The sequence below is a fragment of the Callithrix jacchus genome, chromosome 15, assembly GCF_049354715.1.
Source record: "Callithrix jacchus isolate 240 chromosome 15, calJac240_pri, whole genome shotgun sequence".
NCBI classification, from domain to species: domain Eukaryota; kingdom Metazoa; phylum Chordata; class Mammalia; order Primates; family Cebidae; genus Callithrix; species Callithrix jacchus.
Window position 1 is genome coordinate 26401641 of NC_133516.1, and position 14913 is coordinate 26416553.

At 39.7% G+C, this 14913-nt stretch overlaps 1 long non-coding RNA gene and 1 pseudogene across 1 annotated transcript in view; both read right to left on the minus strand.

Moving 5' to 3' along the window:
- Positions 1 to 4309: 4309 nt before the first annotated feature.
- On the minus strand, positions 4310 to 10184 carry LOC103788214 (cytochrome c oxidase assembly factor 5 pseudogene; annotated as a pseudogene).
- A 1486-nt stretch (positions 10185 to 11670) lies between these two features.
- The window catches only part of LOC118147822 (uncharacterized), a 37642-nt gene continuing 34399 nt past the window's right edge, over positions 11671 to 14913 (minus strand). Inside the window, exon 2 of the long non-coding RNA XR_004734425.3 lies at positions 11671 to 14638. This is a non-coding gene — a long non-coding RNA (uncharacterized LOC118147822). The remainder of the gene's footprint in view (positions 14639 to 14913) is intronic.

Here is a 14913-nt window from a genome sequence, read left to right on the forward strand (position 1 = left end):
TGAAAAATAAAAAAATGAATGGACACTTTCTGCCTCCGTACATCCAGCTTTGGCCAGATCGATGATTTAACGAACTACAGTGGGGAGAACGCTGGTCTGCTCTTTATTCTCCACACTTCTCTGGATCTACCAGGTTCCAGGCAGGAGGCAGGGAGACTAAAGAAAGGAGCAGAAGACTAATTACTTGGTAGGAGCAGTTTGTATTCTTTCTAGACCACTGATGCTAGCATGTGGTCTAGCTGGCTCACAACATTATTAACCAGTTTTTGTGCAGCTGTCTTTTTGTAGGTCCTGTGTGGGTATGTCCAAAGGTTCTCTCTCTCTCTTCTGAAAATCAGGATAAATTATTTATGAACTTCAATAAGTTTAGACATAAATTACTCATTAGACTTTTGCTTTTAAATTGTACTCTTCTATCTTCTTATCCTTGAACTTATGGCCATCCTTCATATAACTTCATTTTCTTATATTTATGTGACTGGAGGAATTAGGAAAAAAAATTGAATGGAAAAATAAAAGTCCTTTTCTCATGGATAATCTTATTTCATTTCCACTGTTAACACATTAAAACAAGGCTGGGCACGGTGGCTCAAGCCTGTAATCCCAGCACTTTGGGAGGCCGAGGCAGGTGGATCACAAGGTCAAGAGATCGAGAACATCCTGGTCAACATGGTGAAACCCCGTCTCTACTAAAAATACAAAAAATTAGCTGGGCACGGTGGTGCATGCCTGTAATCCCAGCTACTCGAGAGACTGAGGCAGGTGAATTACCTGAACCCAGGAGGTGGAGGTTGCGGTGAGCCGAGATCGCGCCATTGCACTCCAGCCTGGGTAACAAGAGCGAAACTCCGTCTCAAAAAAAAAAACTTAACACATTTCTGTTAAGTATAGTAAATTGTTGGATGACATAAATGGCAAACCTGAGTTAATGACATAGATCCCTGTATGGTAGTCCCCCTTATCCATATTTCAATACCCCCACTGGATGCCTGAAACCACAGATGGTACTGAACCCTGTATATTTATGTTTTTTTAACCTAATAGCCTAGATGACTACTAAGTGACTAACAGGTATAGCATTGATATAGTTTGGATCTGTGTCCTCATTCAAATCTCATGTTGAATTGTAATCTCCAGTATTAGAGGTGGGGTCTGGTGGGAGGTGATTGGATCATGGGGGTAGATTTCTCCTGAATGATTTAGCACCATCCTCTTGGTGCTGTCCTCAAAATAGTGAGTGACTTTTCACAAAATCTGGCTGTTTAAAAGTGTGTGGCATCTTCTCTCTGTGTTGCTCCTGCTCTGGCCATGTGATATGCCTGCTCCCCCTTCACTTGTAAGTTTCCTAAAGCCTTCCCAGAAGCCAACCAGATGCCAGCAACATGCTTCCTGTACAGCCTGCAAAGCCATGAGCCAATTATACCTCTTTGCTTTATAAATTACCCAGTCTCAGTTATTTTTTATAGCATTATGAGAATGGACTAATACAAGGACCTACAGTATGGATACACCAGACAAAGAGACGATTCACACACAGGAGGGTTGGAGTGGGATAGTGCAAGATTTCATCACAATACTCAGATTGGCACACAATTTAAAATTTACGAATTATTTATTTCTGGAGTTTTCCATGTAATGTTTTCCAACCTCAGTTGATTGAAGGTAACTGAAACCATGGAAAGAGAAACTGTGGCTCAGGGGAACTACTGTATCCATTACCTGTGACTACATGTCAAACAATTACACAGAATTAGGGATTCCTTTCTCCACTTGTCTTTTTTGGGGGATTTCCTCCAAGTTCTCTCTGGCTTCCAACAGTTCCTCTTCCCAACTCCTCTGTCTAGAAGGACAGGTTTTCTCCCAGGTGACCATGTCACTGTACAAGGCAGGGAATGGCTTCAAGGCAAGGGAGGGAAAGAAAAAAGCAATCAGCAGTTTCTACCACTTTCTCTAGCTTTCAGCAGCCTTTTTTCCTGGTCCTGTGGCTACATGGTCAGGCTTCTCTCTGATGTTTTGCTGATGGTGTCTGATTGACAATTCCCAACTCATTCTGTCTTCAGATCAAAGCGAAGAGGTAGAGAAGAAAAAAATAAAAACAGGAATCTCACCATTCCTGTATCAGTCTTTCTTCAGGTTTGAGTTCCCTGCCCAATCTGCCTGCTATTATTTACTTTTCAGAGTCCTTGGGTAGTTATTCTTTATCGTTTATCTTGAGGTTTTAGTAGTGATCAATCAGTAGGAGACATGGGCAGCAGTGGACTTACTCTATTCTGGTCAGAAATGGAATTTGTCAATCTAATGAAAAAATGTTATAACTCCTATTTTTCTTGTGAAGAGCGAGGTTGAGAGCATCTTCTCAGGCTAAAGAGACATTTGTATTTCCTAGTCTGTGAACTATCTATGTATATACATTGTCTAATTTTCTACTAAGTATAGAAACTCTTTATATAATAGTAAGAGTAGTCATTTTTCTTATGAGTGTCAAAACTTTTCCTCAGTTTGTCATGTCCTTTTATTTCTCTTATGCTATTTTGTTTGTTTGCTTGTTTTTGTTTTATTTATTTGCCAAGAAAACTTTTTCTAACTGGTCAATTTTACCAAATTTTCTGTTAGTACTAACTACTTCTGGGTTGGATCATACTTAGAAATATCTCCACCTCTCTTCAATTACTTATTTTTTTAATGGAGTCTAGCTCTGTTGCCCAAGCTGTAGTTCAGTGGCGTGATCCTGGCTCACTGTGACCTCAGACTCACGGGTTTAAGTGCTTCTCTTGCCTCAGCCTCCCAAGAAGCTGGGACTACATGAACCACCATGCCCAGCTAATTTTTGTATCTTTAGTAGAGATGGGTTTTCACCATGTTGGTCAGGTGGGTCTCAAACTCCTGACCTCAAGTAATCCACTTGCCTCGGCCTCCCAGAGTGCTAGGATTATAGGTATGAGCCATCATGCCTGGCATCAATTATTTTTTAAATCCTTCCATGGTTTGTTTTTTACATCTCCTGATGTTACGTTCTTTACTTTAAAAATCTGACAAATCGAGAATTTGTTTTCACGTGAGGTAAGTGGAGTGGATTCAATTTTGTATCTTAATAGCTATACATTTTTCCAACCCCATTTCATTAATAATCCATCTTTCCCCTACTGATTTTAAATGCCACGACTTACATATACTAAATTTCCTATTTATGAACTTTCTATTCTGTATTATCAATCCTTTGGTTTATCTATGTACAAGACTCATAAGATTTTAATATTTGAACCTTCATAATACTTCATTCTCTTTCTTTAAACTCTACAATACCATCAGAAAAGCCAACTCACCCACCCACCTAGCTGTTCCTGTATCTCTCATTCCCTTCATAACCATCTAAGTAGCAGCCACTGAAGACTCATTGTCAGTAAACTGTTCATCCAAGATGACCATGTAATTTCACTGTTCATCCAAGGTGATAATGTACATAATTTTTATTCTTTGTGCCTAAATTCACAGCATCCCATTTTCCACTAAGTGACAAGGCCACCATCCACCATGTTCTTCAAAACCAGCCAGTCCCAGATTCCCAGTTTCAGGGTCTGATTTCTACAACCACTTCCAATACCAACTTGTCAGTCAAATTTCAGTGCAGAAAACAGAAATCACTCTGTGTGCTCTTCCCACCCCCACTCAAAAAAAATCACTCTGTGTATTTTACACAGGAAGATATTTAATAAAGAGAACTAAGTTCTTACAAATTCTATGGTAGGCTTGAAGTAGCAGCTCTGGGCTGGACATCTTGGAGTGAATAACTCTACTTGGCTGGTCTACCAAGGGAGTTGCTGGGTCTGAGGCCACTAGAGCCAGGCTACACCTGGAACCACAGCCATGGCCTGTATGTGGACACCTTAATCTGTGATCTGGGGATTTCTGAGTTTGATTAAGAAGCTGCCATAGTCACTACTGCTTCTTAACACCCAGAAAGCTGAAGAATAAGGTCTGAAACTTGTGACAAAGGAGCTACAACCTTCCTATTCAGGGGAAGGCGTCCAGAGCCACATGAGGATGGTTTCCTAACCTCCACCTGCCTGATACCAAAAGAAGACATCTAACTGTAAAGGCTGATATTGTTTTTACCACTCCAACCTCTATACATCTTTACATAAATCTTGCTCATTTCTTATAGAGTTTATTTCTAGGCAATTTATCTTTCTGATTGCTAAAGCAACTGTTTCTTCCATTATATCTTCTGATTAGTTGTTGCATGTGTATATATATATATGTATATATAATATATCATTAATTTCTGTATATTAATATTATACTCAGAATAAAATCTCATAGTTTATAGTAGTTTTTTTTCTCTTCTCTAAGGGATCAAACAAACACAATTTATTTTAGACAGGAAAGGTTGAACAAAAGAAAATGTTTTATCCTAAACTTTCCCAATAGACATCTTCTGGACAGGCTTCATGTTATGAACTCTGTCAGTCACATGAGTTGCCTATAAAAATTGTGTAATTTGATTGAAGAGTCAAGTTTGCAAATAACAATCTTTCCATTCTCTGTGCTTTAGAACAATTCTCAAAACACATTTATTATGCTCCCAACCCATAACTGTTCAATTAGGTTTTTCTTCTAAAAATAACTTGGATCAAGAGACTCATTTATTTTATACATATTCAAAAACAGAACTCATCCATTTTCTTCAGTGTGCCATGGAGGGGAAAACTGGTCCAACCAAACAGATGTAGTAAAAAGTATGTTTCTTGTTTTGGCTTCTTTGTGTTAATGACCAGAGAAAATTCTTTGTTGTTTTTCATGTTGGCTTCAACATAATGTATGAATATCCTTTTCTTCCTCTGAATCTTACCCTGGTATCCAACATTGATCTTTTACCCTCAAAAAAAATGAGTATTTCAAAGCTTTGCAGTATCCTTCCTTCAAACACCGCTGAGGGGATTTCCCTTCCTGGATCACATAGTCCGACAGCAGTAGACACATGCCCAGGTCTTCCTTCGGGTATGCGTATGTGCCACCCTCCAGCTTGTCCTCATAGTATTGGAGCATTACGGCGCTTCCCATCTGCTGCAGACTCGGCTTTCTTCCACTACAACGGCTGTGACCTGGCCGTGAGCAAGGACCCCGTAGCAGGGGACCAGAATTCATCTAATAGTAGTTGGTTCTTTAGGATTTCCAAGTTTACAGTCATAGAAGATAATAATTATCTTTCCTCCTTTCTTGTCTTGTTTCTGGTATTAAGAAAATGTTTTTGGTGTTTACTCAGCAAGGAGGAGATTGACTTTGCATTCGAAATAAACATATTTTATCGTTAAGAATTTACCAATTCTTATTTCATTGAAATTCTTTAACTATTAAGGATGAATGCTGAATTTTATTATATGCTTTTTCATCATCAATGGAGATAGTCGTGTGGTATTTTTTTCTTAGTGAGTTTTGTTAATAGGTTTCCTTATTTAGCCTTTATTCTGAGAGAAATGGGGAGTCACTGGGGAATTCTGAGCAGATGAGTGACATTATTCAGACTTAGATCTTAACAGAATCACTCAGGGTTCTGTGTTGAAATACACAGCAGAGACACAAGGATGGAGGCTGGCTATTAGAATCTTTGAGACGAGATGGATTGATTGTACCAGGATGGTAGCAGCAGAAGTGATGAGAGGCAGTTAGATTTTAGAAATATTTTGAAGGTAGAATTTTCAGAAATTGGTGACATCTGAGATGTAAAGTATGAGAGAAAGGGGAGTCAACTGATAACTGAGGTAGGTAAAACTATAGGAAAAGCAGATTTGGGAGAAATTCAGGAGCCCTGTGATGGATACTTGGGGTTTCGAGATGCCTCTCGGAAATCTGAATCAGTAAACAGGCCTCTGACACTCAGGAAAAAGGTCGAAGCTAGAGGTAAGAATTTGCAAGTTATCAACACAAAGATGATATTTAAAGCTATGAGACTGGTTGAGCTCACCGAAGTTGTGAGTACAGTTAGAGAAGGGAAGAGGACCAAGAGATGAGCCTGCATCATTAACTCCAGTAGTAAGAAGTTGGGAAAAGAGGAGAAAATAGCAAAGGAACTTGGGAAAGACCGGCCAACAAGATGGGAGGTGAACCCAGAGAAAGGGTAAGAACAGTGTCTCAGAAGCAAGCGAAGAATCTGAATTAAAGAGGAGTTGTGCCATATGTTGTTGATGCTAGGTCAAGTAAGATAAGAACTGAGAAAATAAAACGACAGCACTAGGATGAACATATTTGTTCTATCAATTATTATGAATGTACTAAAATAATTTATGAATAAACAAAGATACTGAAACTGGATGAATTAAAACTCAGCTCTGTACTCTATGTAAGAGACACACCTAAAATGAATTGATTCAAAAAGTTTTAAAAGATGGGCAAAGACACACCGGGCAATATAAACACCAATAAAGCCAAGATTATGATAAAGTTAAATTCAGAGGAAAAAAAAAAAACAACACAAAACCAGGAAGGGGAGTTTAGAATGTTAAGGTACAGACTTCACAATGAGATAACCTCCTATGAGTATATATGCCCCAAGTAACACTGCTGCTCTTCAAATGCACCCAGGTACCTCTGCTTTGGCGCCTTGGCACTGGTTGTTACCTCTGCCTGGGACACTCTCCCCCAGAGCACAAGTAACTCCCTCATTTCCCTAAGACTTCGGGAAAGACTTCAGGATTATTTTCTCAATGAGTCCTATGTGACCTCCGTATTTAAAATTATAACTCATTCTGTCTAATTCTTTTAAACTCTATTTTGCACATTTTTTTCGTTCCTGCTCTTGTTTTCCTTTCACTTCCTTTTGAAGTGCTACCAGCTCATGTTTGATCAGTTGTCTCACTTTCTCTCACATGAGCTACATACAATAGGTGTACTAGAGTGCAGTTTCCTGGCTGGAAGGAGTTTGATGGTTCAGGTTGAGTGAGTGAATTGCTTTAGCCTTTACTTCTCCCAAGCCCAAAACTAGGCAGCTGGAAGGCTGCCTGTCAGTGCAGTCTTCCCTCCGTGTTCACTGGCAGACTGCTTCCTGCAAATACATGAATTGTCCCCATCTTCATTCAGCTCTGTCTTCCACATGCTGAACCTCTGGTTAGGATTTGGCTTTGTGACCCCCTCCCCCAAGCCCTTTAACTTGGAGTGTTTAACTTGGAGTCATTTGAGATCTGCAACCCCTTCTGCCAGCTTTCCTACTAACCCTCACTGCCTTGATACCACTTCCATGTGCTTTATGTGGTTTTGAGTTTGAGATGTCTCCTTGTTTTGCAAAGGTGGGGTTTTCATTTCTGTTCCACAGTGGCCTTATTACTACTAAGTAGTTTCTAAGAGAAAGGAGGAATGCCTATAGTATCTACCCTTCTCAAACCAGAGTTGCCAACTGATTTTCTATAAATTAGGGTTTTACTATTAGCAAAAACCAAGTCAGAAGTTCCAGCTATTAAAAGGTTTTCATACTTGGCATAAACATAGTGATTTTTTTTCTAAGACTTGTTTAAAAATATTCTTGTTGTATGAGAGGGACTCATTAGATAACCTCTAGGTCCCCTTCAGCTTGGGAAATTTCATGATTCTACATAACACACCCAACTTACTTCAATGAATGCAGAGAACCCATTATTTTCTATGGCAAAATTAAGTGCTTATAAAAAAAAAGTTACAAAATGGTAACTGTCGGCTGGGCACGGTGGCTCACGCCTGTAATCCCAGCACTTTGGGAGGCTGAGGCGGGTGGATCACGAGGTCAAGAGATCGAGACCACCCTGGTCAACATGGTGAAACCCGTCTCTACTAAAAATACAAAAAATTAGCTGGGTACGGTGGCGCATGCCTGTAATCCCAGCTACTCAGGAGGCTGAGGCAGGAGAATTGCCTGAACCCAGGAGGCAGAGGTTGCGGTGAGCCGAGATAGAGCCATTGCACTCCAGCCTGGGTAACAAGAGTGAAACTCCGTCTCAATAAAAAAATGGTAACTGTCTCCTTCAGAATATTATACAGAGTTCAGTGCTGAAGAAACACGTTTTGAATTAAACTGACCATACTGGTTATTTTCTGTTTGCCCACACGTACCCTCTACCCTTCTCCATCCTCCTCTATGCTTTGGGAGGCTGGCCTCTATGGATGCGTCAATAGGCTTCCTTGTCCTCTGGTCCCTGATTGGGCACAGTTAATGGGGCCACTGACAGGCGACTAGAGAGAGGTAAGAGAGTGAGGTCAGAGTATTTGTTCCTTGGCTCTCTCTGTGCTGAGTCATGGTGAGTTGGCCATGTCCCTCAATGGAAGGCCACAGCTTCAGTTAGGCAGCCTTCTCCATAACAGTGGCCTTCAGGCCTAGAATGGCAATGACTCAGTGATTACTAGCTTCAGGGTGCACCACCAACCCTCATGGTTTCCCTAAACTTTGTCACACATTTGTGAATAGTCTCTTTTTAAAACTCCACTCAAATTACCAAATTGGAGTATGCCATCTGCTTCCTGCCAGGACTGTGACTGATGCATTGGACATGTTTTGCTGCCCTAAATATATTCCAGCATCTCCATGCAGCACTATACAGTTTCTATAATAGACTTGACTGCCATCCTAAACTCTTCCCAACATGACTCAGATTTTAATGGAGGTAATTCATGATTTGATTTTTCATGTTTGGACAGCCTTCATAAGGCAGCTATGACATAATGAAAATAGCTTAGATGTGAACACTTAGCTTCTAGCAGGAAATGAATAAAAAATCTATATAAAGAGCAGGGGTGGTAAAGAGAATAAATATTCTGATTATAAAAATTTCTATTTCAATATAACAGCAACCTTTAGATAAAATCAATTATAGTCAGGTATTTTGCAACATGTTTAAAATGTCTCAGCATTTCAAAAAGAAATAAAATGAAAAGAAAAATTATATTTTTGCTGAAGGCATTTTTGATGTTTTCTATTTTGAAATAAAAAACAAACGAGAAATTTATTTTCATGTATTAAAAGACCTATCTTATCCTCCTGGAAAGAAATATTAGGTTGGTGCACAAGTTATTGAGGTTTTTGCCATTACTCTCAATGGCAAGTATTACGTTGTAATGGAAATGTTACGTTGGTGTAAAAGTTATTGCGCTTTTGCCATTGAGAGTAACAGTAAAAACCGCAATAACTTTTGCACCAACATAAACTGTTTCCATCCTCCCTGTAGTGTCGAATACAAGTTAGAGTGGATGAAATACCATATAGATATTTTGAATATCTTGGGAAAAGTGTTGTTTTATTTCCACTGTGTTTTCCTAGAAACCTACAACATAATTACCATTTGACATCTGCCAAATGGCCAAGGACAGAATTTAGCTCACAGTGCCATTTCAGTTTCTTTTCTTAGCAGGGAAGAGGCTAAATGGCTAATGGATCTTTTCTGTGTCTTCTATGTGTCTAATACACTCCTAGAATAAAGCCATTGAAATAATTGAATTCCTTTATGAAATTACTCAACTGAGGAGAATTGCTGATTCTAAATTTAGATTTTGATGAATATAGGTATTTTAACTATCAGAATCTGCATCATTAGTGTCAAGAACTACAAAGGGGTTGAAATTTTACCACATGTATGAGCTAATAATAAGGTAGCCTGTCACAGTTTCATGGTTGTTGACAGAAGACACAAGACTCCTGGGTCAGAGACAAAGGACATTATTACTCATTGTGTAGCAGTCAGCGTGGCCTTCATGCTTGTGTCAGTTCTCCTTACTCCCCAAGTCCCATGGGAACATTTACACAATCAATGAATTTGCATCATAGCTAAAAAACTCATACTTTTAACCTTGGTCTTTTCAAGGGACTGTTAGCAAATCTGCTTAACCTGAGGGAAACATTATCTTTCTTACCCTGGACAGCAAAAAAAAAATTCTGCCCTCTCTTAGTGGGTAAAAACTATCTTCAATGCTGTTTGCTGTACAAACATCTTCCAAAAGATATTTAATTATTTGTAACAAAGGATGTCAGTGTCTTTACTCAGAAGATGGGCAGACACATAAAAGACTCATGTAGAATTATCTCCTAACAATTAGAAGTAGCCTTGCCACCAGCACAACTCATGAGTTTTCCTAGCAGAAATATATTCTACAGACTACACAGGTAGCTGATCTTCAGAGTTATACAACTTAGTAAAAGAAAGATTGCTAGATTTCCTTTTTTACATGTCTTTCAATAATTAAAAAAAATTAAGATAGGTGTAATACAGGCACTTAGTATAAACGTAAAAAACTATGAAGAGTGTAGGCAGTTAAAAGCACATGTCTTTCCCTGTCTCCTAACCACCCAGTCTTTCTCCCCAGAGTAAACAAGCTTATTTTGGATGTCCTGGATATATATACTATGTATATATAAATGTTACATATGATACAGATTTCATACATGTTGGGGCAGTGGTATGCGTATGCATACTCCTGTCTTCCCCCTACCTGAAATTCTTGTCCTACACACATCTCTACCCTCCAGAAGCAATTAATATTAAGGCAGGTGAAACATCTAAAACAAGAAGCACTTCAGTTTCATCCAGTGGCTTTCAAATTCTTGCATTTCTTTGGTGACCCATCTGGTAACCACCTGGAAGACTTAAGGATAGGTATATCATGATCCTTGCCCTCACTGAGCTCACACTTGTGTAGGGGAGTAAGGAATCTATACACATAAATATAAAATAAAGAATGGCAATCAGAGGAGGGCACAGGCAATCAGAGGAGAGATAAACTACTTGAAGCTAGAGGGTCTCATGAGAAGATTGATGACAGATGTTGTATGTAAGCTGGTCTGATGAAAGGAGATGTGGTCCTGTGGCATGTGTGAGTTAAGTAGCAGGTGGGAAGTGGGGTAGACAGGCATTCCAGAAAGAAGGAAGACATGAGCAGATACATAGAGGGAGGAAAGCATAGCGTGGACTAGGGACACAAGGAACAGTCAACGGAGCTGGGGCAGAAGAATGATGAGGAGAGGAGGAAGGGAGGATCATTGATGCAAAAGTGCCTCAAATGCAATGCTACCGCCATCTGTTTTTCTTCAGAATATGTGCAGTAACATGATCTTCTTTGGTCCTATTGCAAAAGAACAAGGATACGGAGCCCACATGTAATAGCCTGCATGTCATTTAGGACACTTGCTGCTGGAATCCATCTCCTCAAGCACAGAGAGCAAGATATTCAGACCTAAATTTGAGTGCCAGAACCCTCTGTGATGTCAAATGCTAATCATCTGAACTCTGGATCACCCTCAACTACACTTCAAGTCCTTGTTCATGTATCCTAGACTTAAATAAAAATCCCTCTATGTGGCTGTATAACCTATAGATATTACACTGCTATTCAAGTGTTCTCTAGTAAACACAAGTTCATGGCTGAAGATGAATTTTGATTTTTATAAAGTAAATGTAGTCCTTTAGTCTATGTGATGAAAAAGACAATGGTAATGTTTTAAGAGTCTTTGACTTGATCCAACATTATAGTTTTGGTTTCTTCAGTTTGTATAATTTGGTAAGCTCTGGTATCTTCTCTTTGAGTGGTCCAGTGTGAGAGAGGTTAGCACTTTTATATGGTGAATCCTTAACAAGTACACAAAAAATAAACAAAAAAAGATAAACAAAAAACAGAGTGGTCCTAGTGTGGGTTTCCCCAGAAGCAACCCTAAGACAAAGATTCTAGAGCAAGCTGTTTATTTGAAAGGAAAGCCCAGGAGACACAGGTAGGGCAATGAAGAAGGGAGATGGAAAGGAAGGCAGCCAGTGAAGGCTATGTTTTCAAGAAGGCTGCTATTGTGGTTGATTCCAGCAACCAGCATAGGAGACACCTGCACATCAGTGTCAGCGAGGAGCTGGCTGAGGACTGCTGGCCAAGGGAAATTAATTTTCTGGCACTTCTGGTGACCATTTCTGTGAGTAGCAAGGACTCCTGCCACCAGAAAAGCCCTCAGGCAAGGAGATGCACATACTGGCAGCTGACATCAGGTTAGGTGAAGAGTCCAGAGAGGATAAGAGAAGGACTCTGGCAGCATCTGCTACAAAGGTCATTTCAGGGCCCAGAGAGTCTTTTGGCTCATATTTCACATTCACAAGTTTAAACTGAAACATCATCTCTGAGGGTACAGAAGTAGTTACAGAGATATACAAAGAGAATTGAAAGAAGACATCCTTCAAAGTAACTTTAAACTTGTGTCTCATTAACAGACCACAGTAGTAATGACTATATACAATGAACTTAATGTCTCTCACAAATCCTTTATCTTATAATTCATATCATTATATTGTCTTATATTTCTGTGTTTAATAAACATACTTTGTTAAATGTGGATGTTGAAAGTATTTAACACTTAAATTTTTTATAACCCTGAGTTGGTATTTCTTTATTTTTTAAATATATTGAGAGTCTCAAAAACTGAAAAACACCTGGTCTTTGTCACCATTAAAAAGGCCCCATTTAGCTTGGTGCAGTGGCTCAGGCGTATAATCCCAGCACTTTGGGAGGCCAAGACAGGTGGATCCTTGGGCCCAGGAATTCAAAACCAGCCTGGGCAAAATGGTGAGACTCTGTCTCTACAAATAAATAAATAAAAGTTAGCCAGGCAGGTGTGGTGGTGCATGCCTGTAGTCCCAGCTAGCAGGAAGGCTGTGGTAGGAGAATGAGTTGAGCCTGGAAGGTGGAGGCTGAAGTGAGCTGTGAACACAACACTGTACTCCAGCCTGGGTGACAGAGTGAGACTCTGTCTCAGAAAATCAAACAAAAGGCCGGGGGCTGTGACTCACACCTATAATCCCAGCACTTTTGGAGGCCAAGGCAGGTGGATCACCTAAGTTGGGAGTTCAAGACCAGCCTGGCCAACATCGTGAAACCCAATCTCTACTAAAAATACAAAAATTAGCCAGACATGGAGGAACATGCCTGTAATCCCAGCTACTCAGGAGGCTGAGGGAGGAGAATCGCTTGAACCCAGAAAGTGGAGGCTGCAGTGAGCCGAGATCGTGCCACTGCACTCTAGCCTGAGCAACAGAGCAAGACTCCATCTCAAAACAAACAAACAAACAAATAACCCAATTAAAAACAATAGGATCACGAAGAATTAGGGCCGAAATCTAGAAGAAACATAGAAGAGCCCAAGAGACAGCGTCAGGGCGTTTCGTTCTCATCTACCAGATGAAAGAGCAGCAGGGTAGTGCACTCTGTGCCTGCACTGAGCTGTTTCTTCTTGTGCATCACAGCACTCTGTGCACAGAAATGGAGAATGATGCCCAGAAACTCCATTCTGTAGAACTAAGCAGATTGTTCCAGTTGATCCATGAACCTCTCTCAAATCTTGCTTTTTATCTCTTGTCTTAATGGAAACAATTTATGAGGCAAAAAGTAACAATTGTTGGAGGATAAATCAGAAAGTTGTCATTTTCTCTTTTAGAACTAGTGGGATTTACTACCTGTTTTGAAAACAGTATAAGAATATCCTGGGCAGCAATGAATGACTAATCATAAAAATATCCAAAGCAGAATTCCATCAAGTTTTAAAAATTGTTTCCTTGATAAAGCATAAAGAAAATGTGCACATTTATCTTCAAATACAAGCAGATTAAACTGAGATACTTTGTTTAATTGAACTATAAGTTAAAAATTCTAAATGAGATCATCTTGTGAAAACCCAAGCTCTACATTTTTCTTCTTGAAAATGTGTCTTTCCAGACTGAAACGTTTAAATGGTCATTGGCTAACCAGGCTATAAACTACTATTTATAAGGATAACCTTCCAATTTGCATCATAATTGAAGAGATGAATATTTTTCACAAGAAATAGATATTTTTGTTGAAATTATGCGATTTATATGAATCCTCTTGATCACAATTTACAAAAAGTTAAGAAGAGAAGCTTTTTTGAGATGCTTTTATGGTGTTAATAAAAATAATACTGATTGGAAAATTTTGATCATAATGACCCCTATTAAAGCATGTGTCATTTTAATGGGATTTTTAGTCTTCAAAATCAAGAAATAAATGCATGTAATATTGGATATTTAGTCTGCTTAATGGGATATATAGATGGAATATTGTGACAAATATTTTTCTACCTATTTGTGAAAAATGAAATGTTTATCAAAATTAAGTATTTGTTAAAGGGTAAAAATACTTTATCTCACAAGTAGCCAGAGATCAGCTAGAGGTTTGTGAAACGGTGGTCAAGGGCCTGATTCCCAGCATGCACTAGGCAGGAAGTTACACACCTAGTGTATGGTGAGATAAGGTGTCTCCATAGGAGTGTGAAGTTGCACAACAGCACCATCAAGTGAAGGGTGAGAAAGGTGACTCTCAACAACTATTAATACTTCAGGTAGGTACTACTCCTGTTGAACAAATTGCTCCAGATATAGCAGCCTAAAACCACAGTCATTATGTTACTCAATTTCTGGCAGTCAGGAATGTGGGAGTGGCTTAGCTGCGTGGTTCTGGTTCAGAATCACTCCAGAGGTTGTGGTCAAGATGTCGTCTGCAGTCATCTGAAGGCTTGACTCAGGCTGGAGGATCTGCCTGTAAGGTGGCTCCTTCCCAAGACTGCAGGCAGTCTCAGTTTCTCACTGATTAGCTCTCTCCACCGGGCTGCTTACCCATCCTCAGGACGCGGCAAGGGCTTCTGGCAGAGGGAGGACGAGGGAGGGAGGGAGAGAGAGAGAGAGAGAGAGAGAGAGCAGGAAGCTGTAATGCCCATGAATCACTTACTCTCCAAAGTCAAACACCATCATTTCTTCGTTGTACTAGTTGTTAGAAGCTAGCCACTAGGTCCAGCCCACATTCGAGAGGAGAGGAATTAGGCTTCATCTTTTGAAAGGAGTGTCAAAGAATTTGACATCTTAAATCACCGCAGTGCAACCAGCCCAGAGATGACTCAGCCAGTTTGCCCTCACTAGA